The sequence below is a fragment of the Podarcis raffonei genome, chromosome 13, assembly GCF_027172205.1.
Source record: "Podarcis raffonei isolate rPodRaf1 chromosome 13, rPodRaf1.pri, whole genome shotgun sequence".
Classification (NCBI taxonomy): Eukaryota; Metazoa; Chordata; class Lepidosauria; order Squamata; family Lacertidae; genus Podarcis; species Podarcis raffonei.
The window spans coordinates 38,061,709-38,078,806 of record NC_070614.1 but is presented as its reverse complement, the minus strand read 5'-3'; the positions used below and the strand labels follow the sequence as shown (position 1 = coordinate 38,078,806).

The 17,098-nt window shown below is 49.3% G+C and overlaps 1 protein-coding gene across 2 annotated transcripts in view; it reads right to left on the bottom strand.

Moving 5' to 3' along the window:
- The window catches only part of GRIN2D (glutamate ionotropic receptor NMDA type subunit 2D), a 59,958-nt gene extending 43,109 nt beyond the window's left edge, over nt 1-16,849 (bottom strand). Inside the window, exons 1-2 of one of the 2 annotated variants that reach the window (XM_053360610.1) lie at nt 16,757-16,849; nt 16,050-16,120 (exon numbers count right to left, since the gene is read on the bottom strand). The gene's annotated coding sequence lies outside the window, so the exon portion shown is untranslated. Of the gene's footprint in view, nt 1-14,380; nt 15,041-16,049; nt 16,121-16,756 lie in introns of those variants that run through there. The other variant, XM_053360611.1, reaches the window with a different exon arrangement.
- Between the last annotated feature and the right edge of the window lie 249 nt (nt 16,850-17,098).

Here is a 17,098-nt window from a genome sequence, read left to right as displayed (position 1 = left end):
CCTATGCACATCAGGAAGCAATAAAACAGGATGAACCTGTAAATAGGAATCCTTTAATTTAAGACAAATAGGGACTTAAAACAGGGGCAGGGGACAAGTGGCCCTCCAGATGTTGCTGGACTACTGCTCCTGTCAACCACAGCCAGCATGGCCAGGGATGATGGGAGGTGTAGTCCTGCAACATCTGGAAGGCCATTGGTTCCCCATCCCTTGACTGAAAAGCAGTTGCAGTTGGTGTGGTGGGGAAGAGCCATAGAGACGCTGTGCCTCTGGCACCACTGCAGCTTACCCGGGCAAAGTTGGGGCAAAGAGAAGGTCCAGGTCACACAGACGCACCAGCAGGAGCACAAGTCCGGTTCTGCCAGTGCATCTGTGTAGCCCTAGTCTTGCCCATGCTAAGCCCCCCCCCCCCCGTCCCAGCTCCCTCAAGGTAAGCTGCGGTGCTTCCGGTGGCAGGAGGGCTCCACTGCTGCTTAAGTCTCAGTACTGCTTTGCCTGACAAACTAGATCGGCGGCGGCTGCTACAATTAAGTTTTATTACCAAAAATAATGATGATGATCACAGATCAGGTCTGAAGAAACATGGGAAGAAAACACCGGGATGCAACAGAAAGACAAAGATGTCTGGATGCTCAGTGAAAAGTGAATGATCCAAAGATGGCAGTTCCAGATAAAAGAGCTGCTGTTTAAGCAATCTGAGTTAATTAATTTGGAACACAAAGCTATGGTCTTGCGATCACTGGGGACAAACACCCTGCCCCCTACCTTCTAGCTGGCACCACACACTATGTTCCAAAGCCACTGAGCTGTAGCTTCTTCCCACGCATACACATTACTACTACTACTACTACTACTACTACAGTGGTACCTCGGGTTACATATGCTTCAGGTTACATACGCTTCAGGTTACAGACTCCGCTAACCCAGAAATATTACCTCGGGTTAAGAACTTTGCTTCAGGATGAGAACAGAAATTGTGCTCCAGCGGCGTGGCAGCAGCGGGAGACCCCATTAGCTAAAGTGGTGCTTCAGGTTAAGAACAGTTTCAGGTTAAGAACAGACCTCCGGAATGAATTAAGTACTCAACCCGAGGTACCACTGTACTTATATATCGCCCTTTATCAAAAGATTCCAAAGTGGTGTACAGCATTAAGAATATATTTTATGGAGCACAATAAAAAGCATAATAATAGATAGCATCATCGTCATCATCATCATATAATCACAATAACAGACACACACAAACTTGCTTTAACAGTCCCTAGATTATTTAATGGCCATAGGGTTGGGTAAAGAGGAATGTTTTTGCCTGGTGCCTAAAGACATGTAATGATGGGACCAGGTGAGCCTCTCTGGGTATTGAGGTCCTGAGCAGTGTAAGGCTTTATAGGTCAACACCAGCACTTTGAATTGGGCCTGGAAACTAATTGGCAGCCAGTGCAGTCAGGCCAGGATTGGAACCTCTCACTAGCAATATCTGGCACAAATCTGCTGGGAAGTATATTGATGGCCACACCGTCTTGAGCACCCAGTGTGTTCTAGTAATTGCTGATTATATCCCAGGATAGTTCCCTTCTTTCCCCACATACTAGGGGCAGGGTTCTGTTAGTCCACTGGCTTTCTTTTCCCTCACGTGACCCTGCTTTGAGGTTCGCTTGCAGACATCTGCTAGTAAACAGAACAAGGACTTTTTCTTTAACACCAGGGTTTTTTTTAAACTGCAATACTGTATACATAGTCAAAAGCCCTGATGTTAACAACACTCAGGCAAGCAAACATACACAGATGTCTGTATTTAGACCATTTCTGTTAACCCACACATTCACCACAGAAGGCTAAATACTGAAACGCATGGGCTTCCTTGGTCTACCCTGGGGCCACATGAAAACAAGGCTTGACACCAGGGTAAGTGGGAATACAAGTATGATCTCAGTTGGAAGAGAGGAGGTTAAGCCCATATATCCCCTGTGCCTCTTTGCTGAGGAGACAGTAATTTCCGCAATCACAGAAGTGTTTCTATTCCTGGGAGTGCAATCAGAAGCCGGCGCTCTGCCCGGCTCATCAGGGCCTTCAGCAAGCAAAGACCCCTCCTTCCCCCCTTCATGCTCCTGTCACCCTACCACTATCAGGAACAGACATGGAGACCATACCATCTTACAGACCCCAAAGAGGGAAAAGAATAAGGGTGGGTGAATAGATATGCCAATGCCAAGTGGTTAGAGAGCTGGTCCAAGAGGCGTCTCTGCCACAAATCACTAGTACAGCCTTGGATAAGTTGTTTTTCCTGCAGCCCTATTTGTCCCATCTGTAAAATGGGACTACTGATAATCTGCTTCCTTGTGGGCTTGTTTGTGAAAGCAATGTAGATTGCAAAGTCGGTTTTTTTTAAAGTGCTCTGTAAATTATGAATAGTGAGCAGTGCACAATGTACCCACATGGAGACTAGGAATAAATAGCTGCCCTCTTCCCCTAACCTCCCCCCTTGGCCAAGATGTGAAGGGTGAAGAGCCAGGCCTAGTGACTAGAGTGTCAAATCCCCACTCAGCCGCTAAACCCATGGACCCCGTGCCTGCCCCCCTTCTCTTTCCCCACTCCCTCACAGGGTTGTTGTGAGTATAAAACAGGGAAGGGTAGAACCACGTACACCACCATGATCTCTTTGGACAAGGAACAGGGTAAATATATAATAAGAAGAATAAATTCTTATAGAGATGCCACTTCTGTGTAGGAATTAATATGCCCTAGCCCAATGGTTGAGCACCCACTTTGCACAGAGAAGGTTCAGTTCCCAGCCTTTCCACATATGGCTGGGAGAAAACCCTGCCTGAAATCCTAGAGAGCTGCTGCCAGTCAGTGTAGACAGTGCTGAGCTAGATAGTCATCTGGGTCCTGACTCCGTAAAAGGCAGCATCCTATGTTCCTAGGCCCCCTGCATGTAGGAATTTCACTGTTGCAAAGCAGTCCATAGAATGGACAAAGTCTCAGCTCTTAAATAAACGCATGTGAAATAACACACACACACAGCCAGCTCCTGCTTTTACACCCACACCACATAAAGAAAGCTGACGCTTTCGCCTGCATTCCACATCCTCCAGAAGACCGCAAGAGGCCTTCCTAATGCTCTGCCCCCATTGCTGCAAGACTTCTGCCCCCACTTCCCTCGCACTGCCCCTTCTCCCCACTCCCTCAATGAGCTTTCCTTTCTTTTCCCTTTTCTTCCTCCTCTCCCCTCTCTCTTTGGTTCCTGCCGGAGTTATTGATTTTCCTGCCTTTTCTTTCTCTCCCCTCGGGGCCCCGAGTCGTGCTGCGTTTTTGTCCTTTTTCTCGCTTTTTCTTTCCTCCGCGCATCTCAGTTAGAGGAACACAGAAACGAACATGGCCCCCGGGTGTTTGACATCGCCGGGTGGATGCCACACACCAGGGCAAACAGCCTCCGCACCCCGCAAGCAGACAACACACTTTTGCCTGGGACTAAGGCAGCTGCTTCTGGGGTGGAGTTGGGTGGTTGCATTGACTAGACCATTGTTGCCTCTATGCTAGGACTTACAAACACAAAAACGTTATGGACACAGCAATCCTCTACACCTGCTGTTGGGATGGCGGCTGTTAACACAGGGATCCCTTGCTTAGTACTCAAGGACAGCTGGCTTGGCGAAGCTCACATACTTTTTCTTCACTGGCATGACAAGCACAAATGCTGCTGAAGTACTGGAGGAATGAAGCCGACACCCTCAAGCACCTCAAGGCTGAGGGAGGGCAAGAGAGGCGTCCAAGTCCTCTGCAGGAAAAGCTTTGAAACACCTTTCCTTGAATCCCCCGTGTTTGTTGTTTAAATCAAAGGCAATTGCAGCTGAGTCTGGTGTAGAGATCCCGCATTCGCATTTGGAAAGACTGTGAGGTCCGTGTGTCTGAGGGGCAGAATCACAGGGTCTGGGGAACATGAGGGATGGAGGGTACAGATGGAGGGGAGGGCTGCTAGATCCAAAAGACATTCTGAGACTCATAGTTCAGTGGTCCAACATAGACCCTGGCTGTGTCCCCCTGGCACCTCTGGCTGAAGCAAGTGGGCCCTGTGAAGGGCCATTGAGCCATTGGGAAAGACAACTTGGGGGCCATGGGTGGGTGCAGAACCAAAAGTGGGTGGAGAGAGCAGCATTGCAACTTCATCTAGCACTCACTCTTTCTTTCCCTCTGTCACACCATCTTGAAGCTCCCATTCTCCCCAAAGTTACAGAATATCAGATAGCAGGGCTGAAAAGAACCTTTCCTGACATTTTGGAGCCTTCTATCAGATAGAAATATGGTCCAGCTTGAGTGTAGAACAAGGCTAAAATAGTGTGAGGCATCTATGGGTTAGAGTTGATGGGCATCCTTATTGTGGGGTGACATACCCTCCAATATTTCTCCAATGAAAATAGGGACGTCCCACTCCAAAATGATAATTTTACTGTTTATACCCCACACATCTTACTGGGTTGCCCCAGCCCTCTGGGCAGCTTCCAACATACATACAAAGTATCATAACAAAACATTAAACATGGAAAAAACCTTCCCTATACAGTGGTACCTTGAAAGTCGAATGGAATCTGTTCCGGAAGTCCGTTCGACTTCCAAAATGTTTGGAAACCAAAGCGCGGCTTCTGATTGGCAGCAGGAAGCTCCTGCAGCCAATTGGAAGCCGCGGAAGCCCCGTTGGACGTTCAGGTTCCAAAGAATGTTTGCAAACCAGAACACTCACTTCCGGGTTTGCGACATTTGGGAGCCAAAACATCCAAGTACCAAGGCATTCGACAACCAAGGTACAACTGTACAGGATTGCCTTCAGATGGCTCGGTGGTCGGATAACTCCATACCCTCCAACATTTTGCCAATGAAAACAGGGACATACTAAGTGGGACATTCCCGGATCAAGTCAGAAACTGGGCTGGCTTCTCTAAATCAGGGACGCCCCTGGAAAAAAGGGGCAGCTGGAGGGTCTGGGGTGAGGTTGGAGCACAATAGGATACAGGGCCTTACTGCAATGAGGCCCTGTGTGAGAGTAGTTCCTGTGTCCAAGAATTGGTCAATTGCCTACCCTGGATGGGGTTGCACTGACTCTTAAGGAGCACGTTCACAGTCTGGGGATGCTTCTGGATTCGGCTCTGTCACTGGAGGCTCAGGTAGTCTCAGTGGTTCGAAGTACACTTTACCAACTGTAGCTGATTTGACAGCTGTGGCCATTCCTGGACTAGGAAAGCCTTGCCACAGTAGTTCATGCATTGGTTACTTCAAGACTGGATTACTGCAATGCGCTCTATGTGGGGCTTCCCTCACGCTTCATCCAGAAGCTGCAGTTAGTGGCGAATGCTGCAGCATGATTGCTGACATCAGTGAGGCCTTGTCAGCATATAACACATGTGTTCAGAGATCTGCACTGGTTGCAAATTTGCTACTGGGCCAAATTCAAGGTGCTACTATTAGCATACAAAGCAGAGGTCTCCAAACCAAGGCCCACAGACTGGATAAGGCCCAAGGGACTCGTTTATCCAGCCAGTGGCGACCCCCGCCGCCTTCTGCCGCCGCCTGCGCTTACCGGCGCTGCGCTGCGCAGCTGCCCACTTCCGGGTCGGAGGAGCACCGGAAATAGTTTGTGCACATGCACAAGCGTTATTTGCACATGCGCAAGAGTTATTTCCGGTGCACATCCGGGTCAGAGGAGGCCCGTGCACGTGCACACAAGCTATTTCCGGTGCTCCTCCAACCCGGAAGTGCACCAGAAATAGTGTGTGCGCACGTGTATGGGCACACATTCCCCGGCACTGGAGACACCAGCCCGAGGCGTGGTAAGTTTGCTGACCCCTGATATAAAGCCCTTAACAACTTGAGACCAGTTTACCTAGGAGATCATCTTGCTCCATGTGCCCACTCAACCACTTTGATCAGCAAAATTGGTACTACTATAGGTGCCACATATACCCATTCTACATTGATAAGAACTCAATTGTTTAATGCACTTTGGAACTCCCTGCCTATTGAGATCAAGCACTTGCCTTCACTGTAGTCTTTTGGGCACCTGGTGAAAACATTCTTGTTTAGACAAGTCTACCCAGATGCTAGGAAGTTGAAGTGATTTAAATCTGCTTTAGCTTCTGTATGTTTTTAAGTATAGCCGTGAATTTTTCTCAACTTTATTGTTTTATCTTTTTATAAACCACATTTAGATTGTTGTTGTTTTACAATCAAGCAGCGTATGAATGTTATGAAATGAATGAATGAATGAATGAATGAATGAACAGTTTGATATTGGGTGACCCCTTGATGTGACTTTGTGGATGCGTCTGGTTGCCATATAATGGGGCAAAAACGGGGGGGGGGGTTGCCTGTGTGGATTGTACATCCTTTTGGCCCCACTCTTCGCTCCATGATTCTCTTAAGCAAGAAATAAATGAAAAAAAGAGCTCCATTAGATCAGACCAAAGGCTCAACTAGTCTAGTCTCCCATTTTGCACACTGGCCAGCCAGATGCTGCCAGGAAGCCTACAAACAAAGCTTTCACCACATTTATTCTTCCCAGCAACTGGTATTCAGTGGCACTGCCTCTGAACCTGGAAGCTCCACACAAAGGCTGCCATCCATTAATTAATCTAATCCCCCTTTAAAGCCTTCTAAACACATTGCTCACACTTTTTGCAGCAGCTATTCCACAGGTTAATTATGCATTGCACGGAGGCAACTCTTCATTCTGTCCTGATCCTCCTACCACCTGACATAATTGGGTGACCCCAAGTTAGGGGAGAGTGAGGAAAAACTCATCAGTATCCACTTTCTCTGCCCACTGGGCATATTTATAAAGCCCGTTTATCCCCCTCACTTTCTAAACTATAAATAAATAAATCCAAACAGTTGGTGTTGAAAGTTGTGAGGCATCCTAATTTGGGGAAGAGGGAAGGTGATGCTGGGATGATCAGCCCCTGCTTCTCTTTGAGACACACAGCACCGATGAGACGACACGCACGCCTCAGAGAGGTTTAATCAAAGTCGGCAGGTTTCATTTCCACCTGCCAGCTGCCTGCAGGAGCAAAATCCCCCTGGATTGCGACAGGTTTTTTGGGGAGGAAAAGTGGGGGACCAAGAAAGGCTGCCAGGGAAGGAAATTGGGGGGGGGGAGTTATTAGCCAAGAGGAACCAATCACCAGGTTCCCAGGGCCAGAGGGGAGATGAGAGGGTCTAGGGTTTCATGCGTCAATTTCACGCCTCCCACAAACCCTTAATCCCATCAAGTGACGCTCACAGGCTCTTCTCTGACTGTAATTAATTTGGAAGCCACACATGCGCGCACACACTCAAGACTTGCCCGCACAAAATCTCTCCCTGCTGATGCCCGGTAATCCCAGGTTAATACTCCTCCCTCCCACCTCCATTTTGGGCTTTTCTCTCCCAGTTCTAACCTGCTACTTTTATGCAGCCCTACACACCTCACCATACCCAACTTTTAAGCCGAGTCAGGGATTAGCCAGAGCCTCTGTTATTCAGTTTGTGAAGTAGTGATAAAGCATGTGCAGAGTGCATTTCAGTTGTATAATTGCAGCCAAACTTCGATTTGGCTGCTCTGGCTCAGGGTCTAACAAGAGGCTTGAGTCACATTACCTTTCATTTTAGAAACCTTTCTCCTAAGTTACTAACTTCTAATAGGTGAGGTGTTTGTGGCCTAAATCTTCCTGGATTCTGCAATCTACCTCCCCCCCAAACTCCACCACCTTAAACCACTCCATTCTTAATTTATAGCACTTGCCTCTCAGTGCCAGGTGAAGGAGAATCCCTGCCCAAACAGCTGCTCCCGAACTCTCTTTCATTTCTTCCCTCCATTGGCAAGGCCCTTTCCCAGCTGTTTTGGTGTGTGCACAGATTCCATGCAAAGCTGCCAAAACCCTCTGCCTCGTGCTGGATCACCTCTGTTTCCTGGAACCCGGACAACAGGCCACTTTTGCTAGCACAGCTGTGCCTGGCAGTTTTGTGAAGCCCACACACTCTCTTGCTCTTTAGTGGAGCATGAGCCGGGCATGGGGCGGTGGGGGGGGGAGCTTTTCATAAGTATCCATTAATGGCTTGATCTGGAAACTGGAGCACCTGGAGGAAGGGGGTGGGTGGGCAATGGTCCCAGAATCCTCTGCTTTTTGCAGGAAGGAACAAGGGTGCGGGCAGCAGGCAGTGAGAGATAAATGAGAGAGGGTGTGAATGAACACAGAGACAGCATGTATGAAAAAAGTGGCCGGTGGTGAGAATCAGTGTTGGCACTGCCAGAAAGAGCCTGTAGGTTTGGCTGAAGAATGGTATTAATAAACAACACCATGGATTATATGCAGAGGAGGGTGGGCAGAGTGTGTTGAAAAGGAGGCACTTTCTCTCATACAGCCATTTACAATCGTGGCATCTCTTTCTGAATGGGTGTTATCTATAGAATTATTCCCATGTATTTGCTTGCAGCTTGAATTAGTGTGTCTGAGGAAGGGGTAAGAGCTACAGCCCAAAACTAGATTCAGGAGGATCCCTGTGTACAGCATGTAAAACATTGCAACCAGAGAAGGGTTTTCCTTGGTTGTGAGTGTATCTGTGATAAACTGTGACCTGGATGAGCTTTGTAATAGGATGGGCTGCACACACAAGATCAATATTGGCAGCTACAGTCAAAAGAATCTGTCCAAGGGTGGGATGGATGACAGTTTCCCTTATTTCAACCTGGGTATTAAAAGGCAAAGACACTTCTCTCTAGTAGCAAAGTGTAGCTATGGAGTAAAACAGTACCCTTGATGAAATGTGTGAGAAACAGGGCCAAAAATTAGGAGATGTATTTCTAAAGTATCGTACAGCTTGACAGCCCAGTTGTTGCAGATTTGGAGTAATTTAGTGTGCAACGATGTCGGCTGTGGAATTGCAGACATTAGACGGCAAGTGAAGCTGCCATATGCTTAGTCAGACTACTGGTCCATCTAGCTCAGTATTGCCTCCACTGAGTGGCAGTCTCTCTCTGTGGTTTTAGACAGGGATCCTTCCCAGCCCTGCCTGGAGATGCCAGGGATTAACCTGGGATCGTCAGCATGCAAAGGATGTTCTCTACTACTGAGCTGAGGCCTTCCTAGAGCTTACTGTCTTGTAGATAGATTTTTTAATATGGGCCTGAAGAACGTGAAAGCGGGCAGGTATTATCTAAAAGCGCATTAACATATAGGTACAATGGTGCAGAGTGAGGACTATCATCTCAAAGGAGCTATTTAAAGTACTACATTAAAGTGTATTTATGGCTGCAAAACACAATGGCACGACTAAGTAGGTGTGTGTGCTAATATGCAACCATGTTGTTTTGTGTAAGTAGTGTGTGCAGTAGAACATTGTTGCAGAGTTTACTGACCTGTTGGTAAAATGACATAAAGGATGTGCATATGGGGAACCTGTCCTCTGCTGCCGCCCCCCGACCCCAAAGTTGTTGGACTCGAGTTTCCTCACCCTTGTCTTAAAAGATGTTGGCATCCTGCATGACAAAAATTGTGTCATACAAGCCATGAGGCTATGTAGCGACAGGGCAGAATCACACTGGTGTCAATTCACATTGTGTAGGATGGCAACATCTCCTTGAATGAAGGTAGGCAGAGCATTTGAGAACATGAAGTAACACCCCAAGAGCAGGTAAGTGGTCCATATTTGCACAAGGGAATAGATATGGCAGTATACTTAACTGTAGCTGTTGCAAGAAGGAGCAGTGATAAATCATGTACCTAAAATTCTCCAGCAACCACATGGGGAAGATATGTAGAGATAGAACCCTACTCACAAAAGCATCTATATTTCAGAAATATGGTTAACATGGGAAAATGTGTCTGACAAATGCTGGCAATTGTGCACGCTCCCTGGACAATGTGGAGAATATCTTAACAAATGGGAATTGTGTACACTGACCAGTCAATGTGTATAGCCCTCCAAGGGATATTAGTGAATCTGAGCATTTCACACCTGACCAGAGAACGTACATGTTTTCCAAGTGGTGAACTCACCATGACCAGCGTGTGTGTGAAATATGCCGTCAAGTTTGCACACATTTCCCAGCATCACTTGAGTTTTTGCACATATGCAGAGTTCCCTGTTTATGCTCTTCATTTGAATACACTGAGTACATCTAGCGAATGTGCAAACTAACCAGTGCTCATGTGTGTTCTCCATTCAACTCACACTACTAATCACCGAGGTGCATACATATCAATAATTAAAAGAACACAGCTACGTTGCTGGAAGTACATTTGATGAAAACCGCTTGCAAAATGGTGGGGGCAAACTATTGATTCTGTCACAAGGCCTGCAGATAAAGCTACCGGGGTGTATAAAGACAGATGGGTTCACTATGCAACTGTGTTGCTGCAATTTCATTGTATATTTGGGGAAAACATGGGAATATAGGTGGAAGGCTGTTGTTGCCACAGGCAGAGTCAAATTTTTACCTGACCCCACTGTATTCAGTGTGTATTCCTGGTTGTGTGTGCCTCCTCATACAAGTTCACAGTACTACTGCTATTAGTAATAATACTATTAGTAGTGCTGCACTGTATACCATTTATTTATTCAAAAATTTATATCCCACTTTTTACCATGCAGGTCTCAAAAGGGCTTATAACCATAAAATTACAATAAGCAAAATTTAAAACATAAATTAAACCGCCAACCTTTCAAACCTCAATAATTTAAAATTTCAACAAATAACATTGCTGTAGGCACTCTAATGCATTCTGGGCACTAAATCTGTGCAGCACAGTTAGTCGTGTGCCTCAGCATCTCTCACTGACCACACCCAAACCAGCTAATCTGTTGCTAGGAGGCTCTTCTAGCAGCCAACGCCTCTTCAAGGGAGAAAAGGCACAACCGGTGAGAAAAATCTACAAGTGGCAGGAGGAGAGAGGAAGCCATTCCGATTGTGTGCTTGGAGGGAGAGACCACACATGTGGTCTCTTTCTCAAGCAGCAGAGACAGTTGCCTTGACCCAAGGATGGAGAGGGGAAAGGCCGTAGCTCAGTGGCAGAGCACCTGCTTTCCATGCAGGAGGTTGCAGGTTCAATCCCTGGTATCTCCCGGTAAGGCTGGAGAACTGTTGCTGGTCAGGGTAAACAAATGGGCAAAGTGGACCAGTGGTCTGGCTCAGTATAATACAGCTTCATTTGCTTGTAATACCATCCACGGCAGACCAAGAGGGCAAATGTGCTTAACCATTCTTACCTAGTCCATCCTCTGGAGGTAGATGACTAATATTGCCATGTTGAGAATGGCTGAGACTTATTGGTCCAAGTCCATTGAGTGAATTGATGGCTGAGCTGGAAAGGCGGCGGGGGTGAGGGGGGGCGTTGAGGTTGAACTGTGGCCAACCCCTGCATGCTAAATAATGCTGGCAGTCAGGAAAGGGGGGGATTTGCTTTGATGCACTAAAACAGCCACGCGCGCACACAACCTGAAGAGAGACAGTTATTGATACCGAGCTATACCCATGCCAGAAGAGTCACCCAAGCAACACACAATCAAGAGAGGAGGCAATCGGCAAAGCAGACAGTCAGAGGGCAGAGGCAGCCACTGATCCACACGCACAGTCAGAGAGGAGAGAACAAGCCATGTGCACAAAAGGGAGAGGCAGCCTCTGATACAGGTTCACACAGCAGGTGAGATTTAACACACACACACCCCAGTACAGTGATCAGTAAAGAGAGGCAGCCTTTGATGCACCCGAAACAGCAGCAAAGAGGATCATTGACACACATGCACAATCGGAAAGGCAGAAACAGCCACTGATACAGCCAAGGACACACCTGCTTTGTAAAATGCTAGCAATCTCACATGTGAACGGCCAGACTCCAGGTGTGAAAAGCCCACATAGACACATGAAAAGAAGCACACGCTCAGATACTACACACCCAACGATGTGGGGTCCCAAGCGCAGATACTCATAGACAAAGATGCACACACTCAAAGGTCATAGTCACCATCAGACTGGGCCATACCAATGATCCATCTTAATCTAGTCTCCAGAATCCGGCAAGGAAAATAGCGCTTCAGCCCCCACAGCTGCGGAGCCCACTGTGTGGCCCCATTTCCAATCCTAGGGAAAAAGGGGGCAGAAACATCTTTGTGACCGGCAGCCACAGACTGCCCCCAAGATTGCACAAAAGATGAATAGTGGTCCAGCTAGCCTGCAGGTTGTAGCAAAACACCCACCTGCAAAAGAAACTGGGCTGAGAAAAGGATGAGAAAAGCCGGAGCTCACACATCCTTTCGGAAAAGCCAGCATCACCTTAGGGATTCCGCCCCCACCTCCCCACACGGAAAACATTGTTTCCTGAGGAAATCACAGTAGTAATTACAAAGTGATGTTATCCTCTGCCTTGCATTCAGCTTCACAGTCATCTTCCGCAAGAGGCTGGTTCCTGCACCCATCTTTGCTGGCTGCTATCAGTGTTACCCCATTCTCCATTATTCTCTCTAAGGATTCCCTTCCTTTCAAAAACAAAAACCCACTTTGAATCCCTACCTATTTGCATTGTCCGGTGACAATGAGTTCCATAGGTATTTCAAGGACTGTGCATGAAGTGTGAGGAGAGCTTTTTAGAGAAGGATGTCCTGAACCTAGCAGGAGGCAGCAGGACAGAGAAAAGGGAATACTGAATGGAACACACACAAAAACAAGACAGGATTTCTTTACTCAAGCGCCAAAGGTCCTGTAATGGTTCCCACCTTTCTTCCTGTGGTACAGCACCTCTTGCCTTGCTCCTCTCTATTAAACAGCACCCTGTGGACATTACCTTCTTCACCTACTGCCTCACCCTTTGCTTGGCATGCAAGTGGTCATGAGAATGTGGCCCACGTTCTCCAGGCAAGCCTCTGCCCCTCTGTCTTGTTGAGGGATCATAGGTGGTGCAAGTGCTTTGCATGCTGAATCGCAAGCCTCCTCTTAAAAAGAAGGGATCTGTGGCCTTTCGCCAGGCAACTCCCTAAATTCCCTGGCCCCCTCTTTTCTTTCCCTTCAATTCCTTTTCACACTCACACCTTGCCGCTATTTCTGTTAGATAGCTGTTCCCATGGGCTGGCATGAGACCTTACGTATGAAAAGAGTTGCCCAGATGCCAACATACGTGGGAGAGAGGGCACCGTGCTTGAACTATGGGGGTAAGGGTAGAGGGCCTTAATAAAATGGACAAGCCCCACCTCCTGACTCCTCCCATTTTAGCCAAACCATGCCTTTTAAAGAGAGGCATCACAAAAAGTATACCTCTCACCCACTCGCCCCCCCTCCGCATCCAATTCTTAATGACCAAACCTTTTCCGAAGGAGTTCAGGGGCCTGGTTATCAACACCCCCCTTCTGTTCCTCTCTCTTACCTCTGTGTCCTTCCCAGTTCCCAGTCCACTATTCAGTCAGTCAGTGACTGACTGGCGCCCAGCAAAGCCACCTACCTCCTCCTTGGGCCCATGAGTGCATGGGAAGCATGGAGCCACTGCTGTGCATGTATCCACGTGCACACATGCATGCTGGGGAGGAAGGCAGATGTGGCAGGCCAAGAGATGTCTTCTTCCTCAGGCACATGGAGCCAAGGAAGGATGGGGAAGGAAGTGTGCTCCTTATCTGGACTCTTGGGGTGGTGTAGGAGGAGGCTTCTGGGTTGAGAAGGGGGAAGGCGGGGGGAACCCAGTCCTCTGCATCCAGGGTTAGAATTAGGAAACCAGCCCCCTCTGTCATTTTGGGAGAAGGAGGGGCCTGAGCCAACCAGGATGCCTGGGTTCTCTCCCCCCCCCCCCCCCCGCTGCTAGATCTTGGATACATCCATTCCCAACTCATTTTGGGCAGAGTGCAGACTCAGAAAGGATTCTGCTGTGCTTCAGCCCTGGCGTTCAAATGGCAGATTTTTCCTTTCTTTTAATGACTGGTAGATAAATCACTCTCTGTCTCGACATCCCAGCCTTTCCACCCGCTCACAAATAAAATCCTCTTTAACTCCCATCCTACCTGTCAAAACCCTTATTAAGAGGCCAGTTTAGGCAAACCTCCGATCAACGCCCCCCTCCCCGCCCCACTTTGCGAGGGAGAGTTACCTCTGTAAGAGCCAGCCTGCCACCCGGTGGGGAACCTGAATACCTCCTAAGCGTCTTCAGGCAGCCCCTTCCTTGGCATGGTCTGGCTTGGGACCCCTCCATTCACACGTCCCTGGGCTTGCAAACTGCCATCTTAAGATTCCCTCTGCTGCCTTCCTGCTGCTGCTGCTGATGATGATGATGAAGAGAGGTGTGGTCCCTCCATGATCATTCATTGACCAAACCGCGCTGGGGAAAAGTCTCCTTTCCCTCCCCGGCTCCACCAGGCTTTTCAACCCCGCTCTCACCTCACTAGCTTCTGATCCAGGCAGGCCAGGCTGGGCTTCCTTTTGTCCTGCAGCTCACACCCAGCGAGATCCTCTGGCAGACCCAAGCGGGGGCCTGACTCTGGCTCTTCTCACACCTCCAAACCCAATTTCAGAGGGCGCGTGGCATCGCTGGCGTCTAGGACCCAGACGGACGTGTGTGTGTGTGTGTGTGTGTGTGTGTGTGTTCGGGGAATGGGCACAACCCTGCAATGTTCACACACTGTCGCCCACCCACCCCAGGTTCTCCAGCGCCCCTCCCCTTTGTGGGAGAATCCTTTTGGGGGGTGGGGCTCTGTTGCTCCAGTCCTCCAGCCCCCAGTGGAAATCTGAAGATGTCTGGCTCCTTGCCTCACTTGAACCACTGCGATCCACTCCCTTCCTGAAGGATCGAGTGGCTCCCTCCTGCTTTGGGCTCCCTCCTGCTCTCAGCCCCGCGCTCCTCCTAGAAGACCCAGGAGCCTTGGCTCTCTTTCCCACCGCACCCCTTTATGCTCCTCGTTAGTACTGCCCGGGCCCACTAACCACTAGGCGCTCTTCTCCTGCCAAAGTCTCCTGGCTCCTATCCGCTCCGACTGCCTAGGCTCCGCTCCCAGAGGGTCCCTGGGGAGCCTTCCTCCCACTCGCCCCTCCAGACCCTTCCGCTCTCCCATGGGAACGCGGGACCCGATCCTGCTAGATTCCCCCCCCCCTTCCCTTACGCCGCTTTAACGGAAGCCGTTCAATACAACCAGAAAAAGACTCCGCTCTAAGGGGGAAGAAGGGATCCCCCCCCCCGGTCCCCGCTTTCCTGGCTTTTCTTTTTGTATCTCAACGGGAAAAAAGGTAGATGCCCTTCAATTGGCTTTCTTTTCTTTTCTCCCCCTCTCTCTCTCTCTTAAAAAAAAAAATACAGACTGCTAAGAAAAGCCAGACGCTGCAATCAAGTCTGTACGCCTCTTGTCTCTCTGATATTCTTTTGCAGTTGCATAGGTTGGAATTAATTCAGAATAATAAGAAGGAAGGTTTTTTAAACAACAACAACAAAAATCCTTTCTTTCTTTTTTGCATCTCATACTCTTGCAGTCGGGGTGATTAATGCCACAAACAAATCGCGCGCGAGCGTGTACACACACACACACACACACACACAGAGAGAGAGAGAGAGAGAGAGAGAGAGAGAGAGAGAGAGAGAGAGAGAAACGGGGGTGTCACTCACTATTATTTTTCCTGCAACCCAGTCGGGGGGGGGAGTGTTAGAGAGAAAGGATGCTGTTAGAAGTCTGAAGTCAAACCTTGGTATCGCCCCCCCCCCACGGAAAAGGGCAAAATCCTAAATCAAGGGGGTGCGGGCTTTTCTCTCCAACTAGGGACAGCTTGCACATTAGTCCGACGTGTTTCGAGATCATCCAAATGATGGAGAGGGGCAGTTCAAGCTCCCCCCATCACTTTTCTTTAGACACACACACACACACACACACGAGAGAGAGAGAAAGGTGCTGGGGGGGAGGTGCCAGAGAAGCCCCCTCCTCCCTCCTCCAAGCCCCCAATCCCTCTGCCCGTGACCCTGCACAACAACACCCGGACGGACGTTTGTCTCGGCATTGGGGGGGGGACGGACGGACGGACGGGGGGGTGTCTTAAGTAAATAAATAAAGGGAGCCGCTCTTACCTTTTCATGACAACTCCCGAGGACAGAATAAGCCAGAGGTGAATGGAAGGGGTGCAAAAATTTCTCCGCGTCTGGAGAGAAAAAAAGAGGTTTTTTCCTCCTCTCGTTTTTGCAAAAAAATGATTTTATTTATCATCCCCATTTCCCCCTCGCTTTAATCTCCTTTCCTCCTGCGGGGAATCAAACGAGCGCTAAATCCAACCAGCCACAGGAGCGGCGGCAGCAGTAGCAGCAACAGCAGCAGCAGCAGCAGCATCCTCCCCCCACCTCGTCCTCTTATCTTTCCCCCACCCTCCCCGCTTTTCCCTTCCCTTCCAAAAATTTCTTCCCGATCTTCATTCACCGCTCAGGCGCCCCCCCTTGCCTTCCTTTCCCTCCGCGCCCCCCCCCCCGCGCCCTCTCCGCGTCTGTCTCCGTTCAAGGTTGTTGCAGCTTCCGCGCTACACATGTTGCATCCCAAAGTTAAAGCAGAGAAACCGGCGCCGGGGAGGCGGGTGGGCGAGCGGGCGGAGGGTCGCCTGGGCCGGGAGGGCTCGCGCGAAAGAAGCCCAAGTCTCCCTTCTTCCCTCGCAGGCTGCCTTTCCCCGAGGCCCTGAGCCTAGAAATCTCCGCATCGCTCGGAGAGTTGAGTTATTTATTTATTTCAACGCCCCCCCCCCCGCGATTTTTCCTTTCCTTTCCCACCACCACCCCCTTCCCCGGGTCACCTTTCTAAAAAACACGCGGCGGTGCAAAAGAGAAAAAAGGGGGAGGTGAAGAGAAGCGCATGGGGAGGAGGAGGAGGAGAAGGGGGGGCGAGCGGGCGCTGATATATTTTTATTCCTTTAACGCAGACCAGACCACGTCGTCTGTTCTTTTCCCCTCTCTCGCGCAAGGCAAAGATACACACACGCAGACACACATACACACACACACACACGCCAGAGAGGGTCATTAGCATTCCGCACCAACACCACGTCCCCACCAGCACCACGGCAGAGGCAGGTTGCAAAGCGAGGCAGAGCAGGCGAAGCACAGCGCTGCAGTCCTAGGCGCTGGTGGGGGGGGGG